The 15,624-nt window shown below is 32.5% G+C and overlaps 1 protein-coding gene across 1 annotated transcript in view; it reads right to left on the bottom strand.

Moving 5' to 3' along the window:
• LOC147075836 (putative monocarboxylate transporter 5) overlaps positions 1 to 14,206 on the bottom strand; it is an 85,067-nt gene extending 70,861 nt beyond the window's left edge. The window contains exon 1 of the mRNA XM_085942158.1: positions 13,640 to 14,206. The gene's annotated coding sequence lies outside the window, so the exon portion shown is untranslated. The remainder of the gene's footprint in view (positions 1 to 13,639) is intronic.
• Positions 14,207 to 15,624: the final 1,418 nt, after the last annotated feature.

Here is a 15,624-nt window from a genome sequence, read left to right as displayed (position 1 = left end):
GAGTCTTGATCATTTTAAGATAACTAATTATTTATCTTATTTCTTTGTAAACAAAATCATGTGTAAAATATACACAGAACAACCCGACTGATTATCTTCAATGGTTCAGAGTGACGGACGAATTTTCCAGTAGTCTGATAATGGGCAGAAGTAGAGCCGTGCTAACCCAAATTCAAAAAATATAAAAATATATATTAAAAATTAATAATTGTCTCGTAAATATTTCATACTTAAGGGGGGACACGCTCAGCGTAGGTAAAAATGGAGCTTTTGTTCTATTTTCAAAGCATGATCCTGGACATACCTTAAACGTTGTAGATAATCTATTTATATAATTGTGAAGCCTTATTATCCTTTATATTTATTTTAAACATTTGATGAGTGCATAAAGTATTTTTATTATATAAAATAGTATTCTTTTAAACCTCTCGCTCTAATGTTTTAGAATATAGTCATATTGTCATATTTCAGTACATAAATGTGCAGTGGTGTTAAGATTTTCTACATTTATTAATTTTTAAACGCATTTATAAAACCATCAGTATAATTATTTATTTATATCGACATTATTATAGTGAAATCCAAGGTAAACAGGCAAAGAGGCGTATCCCGCATATCAGTATTAAAAAAAGTGCAAAAAAGTGCATAGTTATAAAACGTATAGGTACTCTACATTAGGACCATTAGGTTACGTGTGTTTTGTGAATGACAACTAAATCACATCGACAAATTCGACAAGTTGCAGCTGAGATGACTTTATATGTGCGACCGGGTTTAATATCGTGTAATTTTAATCCAATCTGTGTTACCTTCACACCGCTTTATTTGAACTCCTTCACCCAAATAACACATGTTTTATAATCAACAGAAGACACTATCGTTTAACTATCACAACGGTAAAAAAACTATCGTATTTTAATCTTTCCTTTATCTCCGTTGGATAAAACGTGTACTAAATCAGTGAATTTTCGACTGCTATATTTTGACTTGTCAGTAAATTGAATGCATTAGTATTATTGCTCGTTAACGAATTGGGGTCATAAGGGTGAGATGTTATTGGTATTAATCAGGGTGATCATTGATTGCACTGCTGATCTCGAATGTCGGTTAATTGCCCTGCCCACTACCATTCGACACGACACCAACAGACACCAGAAGAACTCATAAATAATGGCAACTGAAATATCTAACGGGTAAGGAGTAGCAGGTAACCGATCTCGAGTAAGGAATAATCAGGGATAAACTTAAATACGTGTTCTGTGAGTGAAACTATGTTTGCGTGCAGTATATATCTCAGAACAAGCTTTCGAGGAGTAGGTGGTTCTTTCACAAAAGTCCTCAAGGTATAAGTTTATAAGTAGTCTGTGACCATTTTTTTAAACTCGGCATTGTATTATAAATATACCGTACTTTCTCTATATTATGTTATCTTTCTCTATGATAAACACATTTAAGTGAGATATTCATTTGTAGTTAATTATAACACTATTGCACGTGCATAATGCGTGTTTCATTTACGTAGGACACCCACACATTCAAAACCCTGCATCAAAATGTAGTAAGTATATTGAATATTGCCTATCGGAATTCTATTTATTATCATTCTGTTCTGTGTCAGACACACGCAATCCATAGAAACTATTATTGTCAAAAACACAACTGTCAAAATATTTTAACGGAAAAAAGTATAGGAGCCAACAGATATCTTTCTAACATTGTTACATGAACGGCGTGTGCAGCTGTACATTAAATTATATAAATTATACATTATGTTTTTCGATTTTTGTATGTTGTTTAAATCAAATACTTGCACAAAGTCGACGAGTCGCAGTCGTGCCAATTTGTGTGTGCGATTCACCTTAAGTATATAATAATAATAATATGTAAGCGGTATATTTATCCATACAAATATATTATAAAAGTCTCAAATATCGATAGATTATAAAAATACTTATATAATACCTAGTACCTAACTGAAATTTAAAAGTATGTCAAAATTCTTAGGTGCGATACCGTAACTCGTGGGTGCTCAACCTTTCGATCGCGAAGCAAAGATCTTGAAAATGATTTTCACGACATACCTAAGTGGCACCGCCACTACTTGAGAAATGCATATAGACACGCAAGTACTTATGCAATACAGATAATTCAGTTATTTTAGTTCAATTGTATTTCGTTTATTTGTATAGGTACAAGGTAAAATTAACCTGACTTTCGATTGAAAATCAAATTGAATGTAATATTATATTTGCTTAAATTCTGTGTAGGATGTACCTACTGAATTATTTTGACAGGTGTCACTTACGTTTCTTTAGTGTACCACTGTTTAATGTTAATATGGCTAACTCAGCTGATGTCAGCGAATGTTAACCGAGAGTAAAGTTAAAACAAATTGACTATGTTTAGGAAAAAGGGCGTAGCCCTCGATTTTTCGATGTGCTTTTATTAGATATTAACAATGTATACAACTAAATACACGTTCTGTAAAAAGGAAGCAAGCCGCAAATGCCGAATTATTATCTAAATTCAGGTTTTTTATTGAGTTTTAATTAAGTTTTAAATTAAGGAAAAAAGCATTTACTCTCAATTTTAATGATTTTTCTGTAATAACTTCTTTAATAATTACCATTAGATCGAAAAGATATTACACCAAATCATCAATCATCATGCACCCAATATATGTGCCTATTTTTTTTTTAAATATTGAACAAAAATCATTAAAAAACGTTTTTTGCCTTTCCTGTAAAAATTGTTCGTGACAGTTACGTCCTTTTTCCTAAACACGGTCGAAATGCATACTATACTACGTAAAGTACAAACTTTAGTTTCGTTTTTTGAACAAAAGAGAAATCGATTTGACCATAAATTTTATATCCAATGGTAAAGTATTAATCATTAATTTAATTTTTAAGATATATGTCATTGTAAGTTATCGTTATTGGATATAATTTATAATCAAACAACGCGACCCGGAGATGATATATATTATTATGTATGGGCCGGATTTTGACAGCTATTTTTAATGGTTATACCTATTCAGAATCAAGCATTTATTGATTAAATATTCCTAAGCATCTGGCCATAAAACACTAAAAAAGTATCCTCTTAAAAACTAGAAAAAGGTTGAGTACCCAATTGCGGTTTTTGGCTATATACCTATATAACTATGCAATGTTTAATCAGGCTATCAAGTACAAACACGATAACAGTTACATGCATGACATAACTAGATATTAAAATACAATTTAAAAATTGACCTTGTTACCAATTTTATGATTTGGGTAATATACCTACAGACCTACTGTTAAATGCGCTGATTTGGCACAATATGTTAGCGCTTGTATTTATCCTTACACTCATGAAGCGACACAAGCAAATATTGTCAAAATTAAAGAGTTTATATCAAGGTTTGAAAGCTAATCAAAAATACAATTGGCCTTCTTATTTTTCAATATATTATGAGGATTTCGTAGATCATTAGTCGATCGCACCGTGCGTAGTTTCACAGGAATTGATGATTCACGAAAATGTTAAAATAATAAATTTTTTTATAATATATTACCTAATACGATTTCATTGATATTTTGAAGGAGAAGCATTACCAATTCCTATTATTATTTCTTTAAGAGCATACTTCAGTGAAACAGCAAATGATTTTCAACAATAGGTGGGAAGAAATTTCGCACTCGTTGCCAATTGGAGAGCGATAGTCGAGCTGTGAGCACGTCAATTTGTTTTGTGATGGCGTCAGAGAAATATATTCTTAAATCGTGTAAAAGTGACTAAGAAAACGTTACTCCTTTACTAGAAAAAGAAAATATGTCAATAAAAATATTATTATAATTATTAATATAACAATAACCATAACATTAAATGGACGCATGTTGAATTTTTATGACAAATTATGTTTTGTTCTGCTCGTGTCTGTGCGACGCGTAGTCACGATCTTTTTAGACCATGCCTCAGCTGAAGCATAGCCTTAAACCGGATCGGACATCTAAACTCGTCTCGATTGCAACACGTCGAATGTGTCGATGCGACTTTATCGGTCTTCACAAGACACACGTTATCTAATGGACCTTCGCACACTGTTGGAATGCAATATTTTAGTTTGAAACAAACATTGGAGGCACCCTTGTGAAAATTTTGTGAAAAAACTGTGCAATAAAACAATCGTTAGGTATTTATGTTATTATATTTTATGATTCGATTATTTTTTTAACTAAGATGTCGATACTTTCTAATGAAACAAACGCATCATATTTTTTCAAAGAAAACTTAAACTGCTGCAAAGTTCCGCACCTATGTGATGCATGGCCTGCCTACCCCCACGGGACATCGCAGACTATATAATAAATTAAATTACTAGTTTAGATCCAAGGCGTAGCATTATATTATTGTAAGCCAAAGACTAGACGCGACCTTAACATACTTTCACGTGAAACCTTATTAACCATTTACTCAACCCAGTGGAACAAAACGTATATTGACAAAACAAAAGCTTAATTTTACAAATTTAACCGAGCGACTTATTGGCGGATATTTGGTTTGAATCTAATATAACTGAAACATTTCTGTCAGCAGCTCCACGAACATCGTATTTTTTTAAATGTCAACACTATACGGTCATATCTTTCCTGTAAGACAGCTCACGGTGAACTTGGCTACGGCGACATTTAATTCACGTACAATTTACATTTAACCACGATACTCACTATAGAGACCCATGAGTGAGTATGGTGTAGGTACCACATTTATTCATGGTTTGTAAATTATTTTTTTTACCAGTATACACAACATTGCCATATGTAGATTTTAACTATTAAGTACCGGACATAGTTTTTTTTTTTTAAATCGCATGCATGCATGAGATCTTCTTATTCTATACACAACATCTGTTTTCTGAAGCCGTTGCCTCTTAACATGTGGTACTTACCCGAATATGGGGTTAAAATAAAACCATCCGAATTATACAAAACGTAATTATTATATATATGTGTATTGTATGAAGATAAAATTTATCTTATTATATTATATTATTTAATAATATTATTAAAAGTTAACTGTGTGGGTTTGAGAAACGACACAGTTTCCTATTATTGCATGGTTAATTACTATGTTAGATAAATACAGTTATTTTTTTAATAAAAGATTTACTGGCTTTAGGGAAGTCGATAAACAGTAACAATATCAACTTAAGACCTATTTCTAAAATATTGAAATTATCAAGATACACTGATAATAAGGCGCGAAGACCGCGATGGATAATGTTTATAAACCCCTATTTCTAGGCACTCTGTCACTGAGCAATTCTGTGTCCTCCAGAGTGTGACCAGCTAGAAAAAGAAAGAGCTCGGTATAGAGATTACTGGATGACAGTTATGCAGTCGGACATGAACCATAATGGTCTGCAGCCCCAGTATAACTAACTAACTATACTAATATGTGTCAGTTATTTCGAAATATTTGCCATTTGATTCTCGTTTTAAGCATTTATTTGAATGATAAATAAGAGTATTTTTTTATTTATGCTAATTTATACTAATACGCACTAATTCAAAACTACTAGAACACTATTGTGAAACCAGTGGTCGTCGTAGTTGGTAAATATGACAGTTTCTTAATAAATAACCTTTTGTCTAGGTATAATTCTTAGATAGTTGGGACTATTTACTTAGGCCAGAGGTCGGCAAACCACGGCTCGCGAGCCACATGTGACTCTTTGGTCCCTTGGATATGGCTCGGCCACAAATGACCACGTATGGGCTAAAACAGTGAAAGATTGAACAGTCAGAATGTCTTCGAATATAACCAACCAGTAAGTCAAAGATCTTAAATTGGTTTCAACTTTATCAATAGCAGTTAACGAGTCTTGTCACATAAATGATACAGCACAAGTTTCACGTTTTGTACGATTTATTTCATCTACCTACAGGTCCTAAAGAAGAACTTGTAGGATTATTGTCACTTAAATGTCAAACACGTGGAGAGGATATTGCAAAATGCTGTAATTGAGTGTATGGAAAAACATCATATTCCATTCGATAAAATTGTGTCAATTTATGACCGGCGTAAGAAAAGGGGTTGTTGCTATTTTGAAAGAAAAAAATAATCACGAGATACTTGCTTACCATTGCATCACTCGTCAAGAAGAGCTTTGTGCGCAGACATTTGCAAAGTTAAGGAATTGGTGATTAAGATTATCAACTCTATTATAGATAAAGCTTATCGATAAAAAATATGGAGCTCTAAAGTTGAACATCTCTGTGATTATATGGACATATTGGAGAAAAACAAAATGTGAACATGTTTCACAGCACAAGTTTAGTAGTCTGCTTTGAAAGACCTGGAGAAGGAAGATATGATGATTTTTAATACCTGGAATGATATTCCTGACCCATATGACCAGTTGAAAAAACTAGCGTTTGCTGTTATTTCCCTTTCCGGTGTATTCATGCGAACAATCTTTTTCAAGCATGAACCTTATCAAGAGTAAATTGAGAAGTCGTATTATTGATGAGAACCTGGAATCGTGCCTAAAATTAAAAACAACAGCATACAAACCCGACTTATCCAAACTTTTCACGAAGATGCAAGGCCATTGTTCACAACGTGTTTGTCAGTCATTGCCATGATAATAATAATAATTTTATGAATGCCTTACTTATAATTTAATTTGTATCAATAAATAAGATCATTATTAAGAATGATATCACGTCAACACTGTACCTACCTATATAGTAAGTTTAAGAAATTTTTCTCTCAAAAGAAATCTCAATCGTTGTACTGTTGATTTTTGGCTCTGTTGACTAGAAGAGTTTGCCGACCATTGAGTTAGGCGATGTCTTTGCCTACCAGAGGCACCTAGCGGAAAAATACGAAGCTTGCAATTGAGACATTTTTATGATAATTTACAATTTCAACTGTATTAATTAATAAATATGTATCTGAAAACATTAAAAACAAAAATATTTTTTTTATTTTAAGTCAAAGATAAGCTTACAATTGTAAAAAAATGTGAATTTGTCAAAGGATCCCATCTTATTATGATATATTATTTTATGGTCATATTTATTATTAAAATTTAGTTTATTAAATTTCCTATATTGTACCTAAGAGATTTTTGACTAATTCAAAGTTTTAATATATTTTGATAATTATTTTAAAAAACATCGATTTTTATATAAATATAAATTTGTATAACTTGAAAGATTTTTTATTTATTATTATGGTATTATAGTAGGTATGTAATCAAACCAAAAACTCGATAAGTTAGTTACCTATCTAGCTATAAAATTCATTTGACATAGTTATGAGTAGGTACTCGTAATCACTTTTATAATCAGAAGGCTTCAAATTTTAAAAGTTCGAGAATCACAGACTAAAATGTAGACTTATATGATACTGTGTACCTACAGCTGTTGTACCGTGTACACTGTACCTACAATATGGGTGATTGTTTTTTTTTTATCAACGCTCCGAATAAAACTAATATTTTGCTTTCGGCGCATTCGTACTTCAAAGCTTTTATCATTATTTACTAGACTCTTGATTACAGTGACTTTCATTTGACATGTAGGTAGTAAATGCCAAGCTTTCACTGTATGCAATATAGATTGACTGACGACGATGTAACGCAGGGGTAGTCAACCTTTTTAAACCTACCTCCCACTTTTGTATCTCTGTTAATAGTAAAATTTTCTAACCGCCCACCGGTTCCACAGTACATAATGGTGATTTATAAAGTAGGAAAGTAGTTTTACATTATAAAATTTATAAAGCAGAGTTACAGCAAGTTAAAGCATATAATAATAATTACTTACGCTAAGTTTGGCAGAATAAATCTTTATAAAACAACTTACTGTGGTTAAATCTATCTTTTTATTTATACTTTGCATACATAGTAGCATGAAGTCTGATGAAATTACATTTAATTAATTAAATATTTGGATATATACGACAGGCATTTTTTATTTTGGCATAGGTTTTCAAACCCCTACCGCCCACCATGAAAGCTGGAACGCCCACCACTGGGCGGTAGGGACTATGTTGACTACCCCTGAGTAACGTTTAGTATGCCATTTGCGATGACTGAAAGAATTGGAAGACGAATTATCAGTCATCAAAAATACTAGCGCCATGTGTTGATCCTCGGAATTGGCCTAAATTAACTGGAAAACTAATTTGTATTATCTATGTATAAAAACACGGTATCCAACGACTATAATAGGGGATAGACTCTTAGCCGACTCGCTAAGACTCAACATCTAAACTCGCCTCATCTGCCACACACCCATAAACCAAACCTTATAGGAATGTCGCACCGATGTTGCATATTATGAAGATGAAGCACATGGGCGCCTAGCGACAGTCGTGCGTAAGCTCTCGAAACGTGGATTTGTATGGGATGCGGCGACCGGCGAACCGGTATAGGAATAACCAATTCGTAGTGTATACGTAGATACGCAGTGTGTGTACTGTCGGCTCCGACTCGCAGACCGAGACGCATGCGATTTGTTGCTAGCAGCACTATATAACTAAAAAGTCGCATTCCACCAATGTGCGGAGCTCCATTTGTCAACGTGTGTATTGTGAATAACGATGACGTCACATCGACTTATTCAACACGTTGCAGACGAGACGAGTTTAGATGTGAGAGCCGGCTAATATGACACCTTTTTCGCAACAAAGTGCACGCACCTACAACCGATATTCAATTTAAAAATAATAAATAACCTCGAAGGAATTCAGTGCATACAATAATGAATTTTGTTTTGCCCCTAACAATAAAGTGCCGAAACATATTGACGTCCACGGTGGCCGCGCGGCTTAAGCGTTAGACTATCACGCCGTGGGTCCCAGGTTGGAATCCTGGGTCTGGAAAGTACACATATTGTTTTTCAATTGTGTGTGAGTCAGGGTATGGACCTAATATGTTGAGCAAGTGGCTGACATCCATTTCTCGTAAAAACAAAATCTATTAATACAAACCTCTACTCTGTGGAGGCCCATATGATCCTATTAGGATCGAACATAGTCGAAAAAAAACATATTGACAAGTATTAGATAAACTTTCAACAATGTTCTTGTTACCTACATAATAATATATATTGTGTGATCAATAATTACAGTCAAAACAAACCCTCTGACACTAACCACTCACTCCATAGCACTACGTATGGTGATGGAAATCAAAATAATATTTACATACATTACATAATGTAGATAATCACGTATTAAACTTAATACCCGTTTTTTTATTGAATACTCAGCGATACTAACTGATATGTTATAATAATAATATGCTAATCGAATACCTGATTTAAAATTTTAATCTACACACAAAAAGTAACAAGGTCAATTGAATTATCATAAAATTAACGAATTGTGAATATAAACTATTCTCGTGATCAGCGGTTTCCAAAATATATAACATATCTATGGAATTTTGCAGTTTTTTGGTCATACAGCCAGAAGAGAAGACGACGATTAAGACATACGTATCATCAGCCGATACACTACATTTTGACGCAGGGGTTGACGCAATGTCCTACGAAAATGAACCACACATTATAGACGTGCAATAGCGTGTGTTGTAACCTTAAAAAAACACCAATATTGAATGAGCGTCAGTGCATAAACCGAAAGCAGTTGTCAGAACAATGACAGGCTTAGAATGACATATTTTTGACACGTCCCATATTCTTCCACACTCGAGATCGGTTGCCTGTTACTCCACACCCGTTAGGTATTTCAGTTTCCATTATTTCTGAGTCCACTGATGCAACTCCAATTAGTCAATGTACATATGAGGTGAAAGAAGTTATAGGAGTCTTGAAGCATGTGGACAACATAATTCAGAAATTGTATCAATAACGAGAAGAGCTTTTTGCTGGAGTCAAGATTCTTATCGGTGAGGTTGGTATAAATAAGTCTACTCATACAAGACATATTGACACTGCACTCAATGTATCTGAAGCTTATTCCTGTCATTAAAGTTTTCATACTTTCCAGTCTACCGTCTAGTCGACACTGAACTGTAGTCCATCCTAAGAAGACTGCCAAAGAGTGAAATCCGCAACATTTCATTAAATGCGGTTAAACCCAAGAGAAGCTTTATGATAACAACCCTACCTTTGACAGTCTCACTAAAGGAGAACCAAAAGCAAGTCTGGCCCGTGAGGATCAAGAAAAATGGATAAAGCCAAGAGATTATTTCCCGCCCTGGCCCAGCCCTGGACAAGTATTGGACATGAGAAACTCCAAGGTGCAAGCGAGTGTATCTGAAAATTTGTAAGTATGCAGTTGGATGTATCGCAGTTCATCGTGACCTGTCGTATTGGCAACAGGTGCATGTCTATGTCATCAAATGCATGTCTAAACAAAACACTCTAAAAGTATATAATAAAAACCACCGGAATACAATGGAAAAACAGAAGAAAATAGGTAAGTAAATAAATTGGAAATAGAATCAGTTCGTATGTATGTAAGTATACAAAATTCTGGAAGGTGCTCGTAAGTATCAAGTCGTATGTACCTATCAAATATCTGATGAGTGATAAATGATAATACTGATAATAATGACAGCGTTAGAACAGTGTTCTTATTGAATCTAATAAAATTTGAACATTATTGTAATTAATCTGAAGTAGAATGGTGTTTTGCCTTTTTCCTGCTTCTGCAGCGTAACCCAGTAGCTATTGAAGATGACACGAAGAAGAATACGATAAGAAACGGTCACAGAAAAATATATAAATATCTATGCAAAAAGAAAAGACTAATTTAAAATTTGAAAAATTAATGAATGTGCCATTAATTTCACACTGGGCAAATATGTATACAGTAGATAAACATTCACATCCATAGATGTGCAAAATTCAATTTTTGCGTGGTTGTTCTGATAATTAGTGATACTGATACAAACTAAGTATAATAAGTATACTGTAATTAATACAATTTGGTACTTTGGTATATTTGGTATAAAATCAAGCAATAATAAATACTTAGGATTTTTTTGACAAGTGCGTTTCTCTTTATGTACTTAATCATATTATTATTATCTCTTAAGCAAACCAACTTTAGGATTAGTTACCACAAAAAAGAGATTAGTTTTTTTTAATTGTAGCAAAAATGTTACTTAACTATCAATACGCTCTATTTAATACTACATAATACTATTATATTATTTACACGTTTCATTTCAAATTTTTACAGTTAATCAAGTATGTGTACAGACTCCGCGGCGTAACGTGGGGGTAGGAAAATCATACACAATCTACGGGTGATATACGCTCATACAGAAAAATGATATGGGGTGATCCATTTAGAAAAAAAATATCCATAATACTTAATATATTATTGATTTTTTAATACGGGGCTAACAAAATCAGTGACTTCATAATCAGATAATTCAGCCTGCAGTTTTAACTACGGCCGCTCACCTACGAGCTATTGCCACCTGTCGCATCCACGAGTGGTTATTAAATTTGCGTGGCCTAACGTTTATGATTATTAGGATCGTTGTGTCCGCTTGTGACGTTGACACTGTCTTGTCTTTTAGACATACCGCGTCATAATATTAAGGGAACTATTTGATGCACCAATTCATGAGTACCACGGTTATTCCACTGACACAGGCATTGCATGAGTTTTGAGCATTGTCGAATACCGAAAGGAGTAGGATCATTGAGAAGGCCAGCGCTCGAAACGGATTTTTTTTACCATAATACCATATTTATCTAATTTGGTGTATGTTTTGTAAAAATGTGTGTTAATTTTTTTGTTATATGGCCTACCTAACTCAGACAGTCAAATTAATTTTTACACGTGACGGAGCAATTATCTTGGAGATTTCATGAACCGAAGCTGCGTTCCGGTGCGCTCCGGCCATTTTGAGCCCTAGGGAAGGCTATTCGACTGCCAAATCATCCGGGTCACGATTTTTAGTCATGGGGTACCGGAGAATAAGAAGAAATATTCCATGAACATAAATAATTTCTATCCCCCGCCCTTGAGTGCGCACCTGCTAAGTGGCGGTGAAAAATTGAATGAAAGTCAATAATACAACTTTTGAGAGTAGGTTTGATGGAAAAAAAATTCTCCTGCAAACAGAAGCAAGAAAGCTGATAAAATCTACCTACCCAAAACATTATTTAATATGGATGGCAATAGATGTTTATGGAATTAAGTAAGCAATAACATACAGTAGGTAGGTACTTACATAGTTTAAATTTAAAAAAAAATAGATTAGTAATATGAATACTAAATTGAACTGCAGTGCTTAATTAATATTTACATATTCCTGAGATTAGATTATAATTAGTAGGTACTTTAAATCTAAAAAAACAATAGTAAAATCTTAAAAAATAATCGTCTCATCATTGATTATAAATACAATGGTGCAATACAAATTGCACATATTGATACAATCAAAAATCCTTCAAGAAAAAAAATAATAAACATTTGTATAAAATTTTAAAATTTTAATCCTTTGAAAAATCTGTAAAAATTAAATGATCATCAATTTTTATTATTCCTAATCCAGACCTGTCGTATGGCAATTTGCAATACATTTTACATCATGCTGTATAGCTGATAATTACAATAATCAAACCACTGTAAATATTTACTTTGCAACTATGATGTGTTAATTTCCATACTAGTTTCGTTATCGTGTAATTTTGTCTCCACGTGGCGTTAAGCCTTGTACTTCGAAGAGCCTAAAATAGTTTATTATAGCGACAGCGTTGCCAACTTAGCCTTTCTTGTCGGATTTAGTATTTTTTAAATAGGAATAGCAATGACATATTAAGGAAGGAGGATTTGAGGAATAGCATTCATTTATCTGGTGGCGTTAAATCTAACGGTTTTCGACACCGAACTAGGGTTTTGTACCATAAATATGTCATTCCAATAAGATAATCAATGTTACATCACCAAATTTAGTTGTTTTTTTTATTAATTATATATTAATTATGACTTAGGTATTACAAAAAATGCTAGTTTCTAAATATTTTTTAATTTTTGAGAAAATCTTCCATTTTTTATATCTTATTTTTTTACCCAATGTGTGGCACAATTATATTTTGAATGACAGTTGGTAACACTGAATAAAACAGATTGCCATGTGCTATATTAAAGTGCTCTCTAACTAAAGTACTCTTGACTTGACTCAAGACTGATAGAAGTTCTCTTTTATAAGCCAATGCATTCTTATTCCAATAATATTATGTAGGTATAAGTAATATATAATCGTATGGATACACAATATGCGTACATTTCAATGCTATGAAATAAAACAAACTCTTATAATTGCACTATATTATAAATTTAATAATGCAAGTTATACAATATAAAATATTAAGTATATTGTTTCACGAAAATATTTTATTTCTATGATGTAAGAAGTCACAATTACTATTGGGTACTTACATACATCCTACTAAGGTACCTATGTGAAAGTTATGTATTAAATTATTGGTCTGTCTATTTAAAGTGGCTATATTAAAGTTAATTCTTTATCAGTATTTATGATACACGATTTAAAAATATATGCAAAGTATGATTAAATAGTTTAACGAAAGAGGTACAAACTAAAAGCACAGTGTTTGCCAATAAATGAATTAATAAATGTTCTCACCTTTGCGTGTTTTTTTATCCAGTCGATCCACAGAGCACCTCAGTAAATAAATACACAGTGTTAGTGTTTATGTTTTTTGAAAACTTTCCACAGTATCAGAGCGAGAAGCAAGCGCGATAGCGGGAAAAAAAAATACACTTAAGTCTTAGAAAAACTTTTCACAAATCCTCAAAACAGTTAAGTACTCAGTACTGTATGTATCCATACATACATCAACTAAATTTGCATTTAAGTTCATTCAAAAATTGCGCAAATTTTAGCATCAATATTTTTTTAACTTGTAAATAGCACGTGGATTTAAATACGTATTCTACTAAACCGGCAAAAAATTCATGCTTATTTCTATAATAACTTAAATATTAATAACTTTCGTTTTATTATAATAAAAATTCTCATTAAATAAGTATCTTATTATACTGTCAACTATACTTAATTTTTCATTCAACTTTTAATTAAGCATTCATTCACTTGTTGCTTTTTTAATCGTTCGGAACTGTAATGTTATGCTGTTTTTACGTACACTTTTATCAGTGTACGTCCACACCGTAAGCGGGTATTTAATAAACTAAAACTCAACTCAAACGCGTCACCTCGTGCAACTTCATTAGGCTCTGCAAGTAAAAATGATTCAAAGAAAGTTGACCACCGCGGTGAATAATTGCGCGCGCCCACAATTGATCGCTCGAAAAATTGACCGCAAGGCATATGTATCCTACTACTAAAAGTGTAAATCTATCATGCAAAAAAATCAATATGTATACCTACCGTTATTTCAGGATTGACTTTCCAAAAGCGCCAGTTATAATAAAATAGTACATTGTTAGCCTGAAAAAATCATGCTCGGAGAATTGAACGCGCGAACTTTTTGACATGTGACTAACGTCACTATTTTTTATGGTACAAAAAATACCTACTAAATTAAATTATACTTATTTTTACCTTCCATTATGTATATTTTTCTCTTTTCTGTACATCATGATTATGTACAAAGTACAAACCTAAGTAATTTTAGTATATTAGGGACCATTTCGAAACAACCAATTAAATTAGTTTTACTAAAAAAGAATTATTTAGAATTTTAAATTTCAAATTGATAAATCTATAGGAGTAGGTACGTAGGTATCTAAAAAGATGATAAAGAAAAATAAAATATTTCATACACATACAATTTATAAAAACTGTCATAAAATGAACATTGTATTACCTACCGACTGATGTTTCATGACTATTTCAATCTTTGAAACGTCATTTTTCAAATAATTAGTTCATAGTTTTAATACTTAGATACTTGTATATAATATATTTAAACTAAAATATATTTTCCTTGAAAATATAAATGGTTTAACATGAAATTATTTTTATTTATAAGTAAGTATATTAAAATATCTATATAACGTCATTTCGTAACGGTAAACAATATATTTCTCCGATATTTTAAATAAAAAATTCGGTACAAGTCTGTTTACTGGAAGCCAGGATGGAACGGCGGCAATTTTCATATCCGATTTCGGCAAAATTCATGAATTCGAATGATAACGATAACATAACCTAACAAATTTTTTCCAGTATATCGGTCATTTTTAAAATTTGTTTGCCGCTGGCCTTAGATTATAGCCGCTGGCTTTCACTAAATAGACAAGAACCAAAGATTCAGGTACCTATGTAAATCCACTAAACTAATTTTTGTCGCTCATTGTAGGTACTAAACCATTTATTTACTTATTTTAGTTTGCACAATTACTCGACAGAACTAATATTTACAATACTTTAAGTTACTGCCATATTTAATTTTAGATTTTATATTATTATCCGCTGAGTGAGGACGTCACATACTACCATTTGACAAACCAACCAATACTGTTTATTCTGCGATGAGCTTAGTTCTAAAATATGAATACCGGACGATTTGTGGTGGTACGAATATATCCATAGGTAGGTTCTTGTGATATTTGATCGTTTAATGAAATATATGGGAAATTTTGAAC

The sequence above is a fragment of the Rhyacophila brunnea genome, unplaced genomic scaffold (genome assembly GCF_057557595.1).
Source record: "Rhyacophila brunnea isolate RB1 unplaced genomic scaffold, BYU_Rbru_1.0 scaffold_14, whole genome shotgun sequence".
Taxonomy (NCBI): domain Eukaryota; kingdom Metazoa; phylum Arthropoda; class Insecta; order Trichoptera; family Rhyacophilidae; genus Rhyacophila; species Rhyacophila brunnea.
Note: the sequence above shows the minus strand (reverse complement) of the source record. Positions and strands in the feature narration are given on the sequence as shown.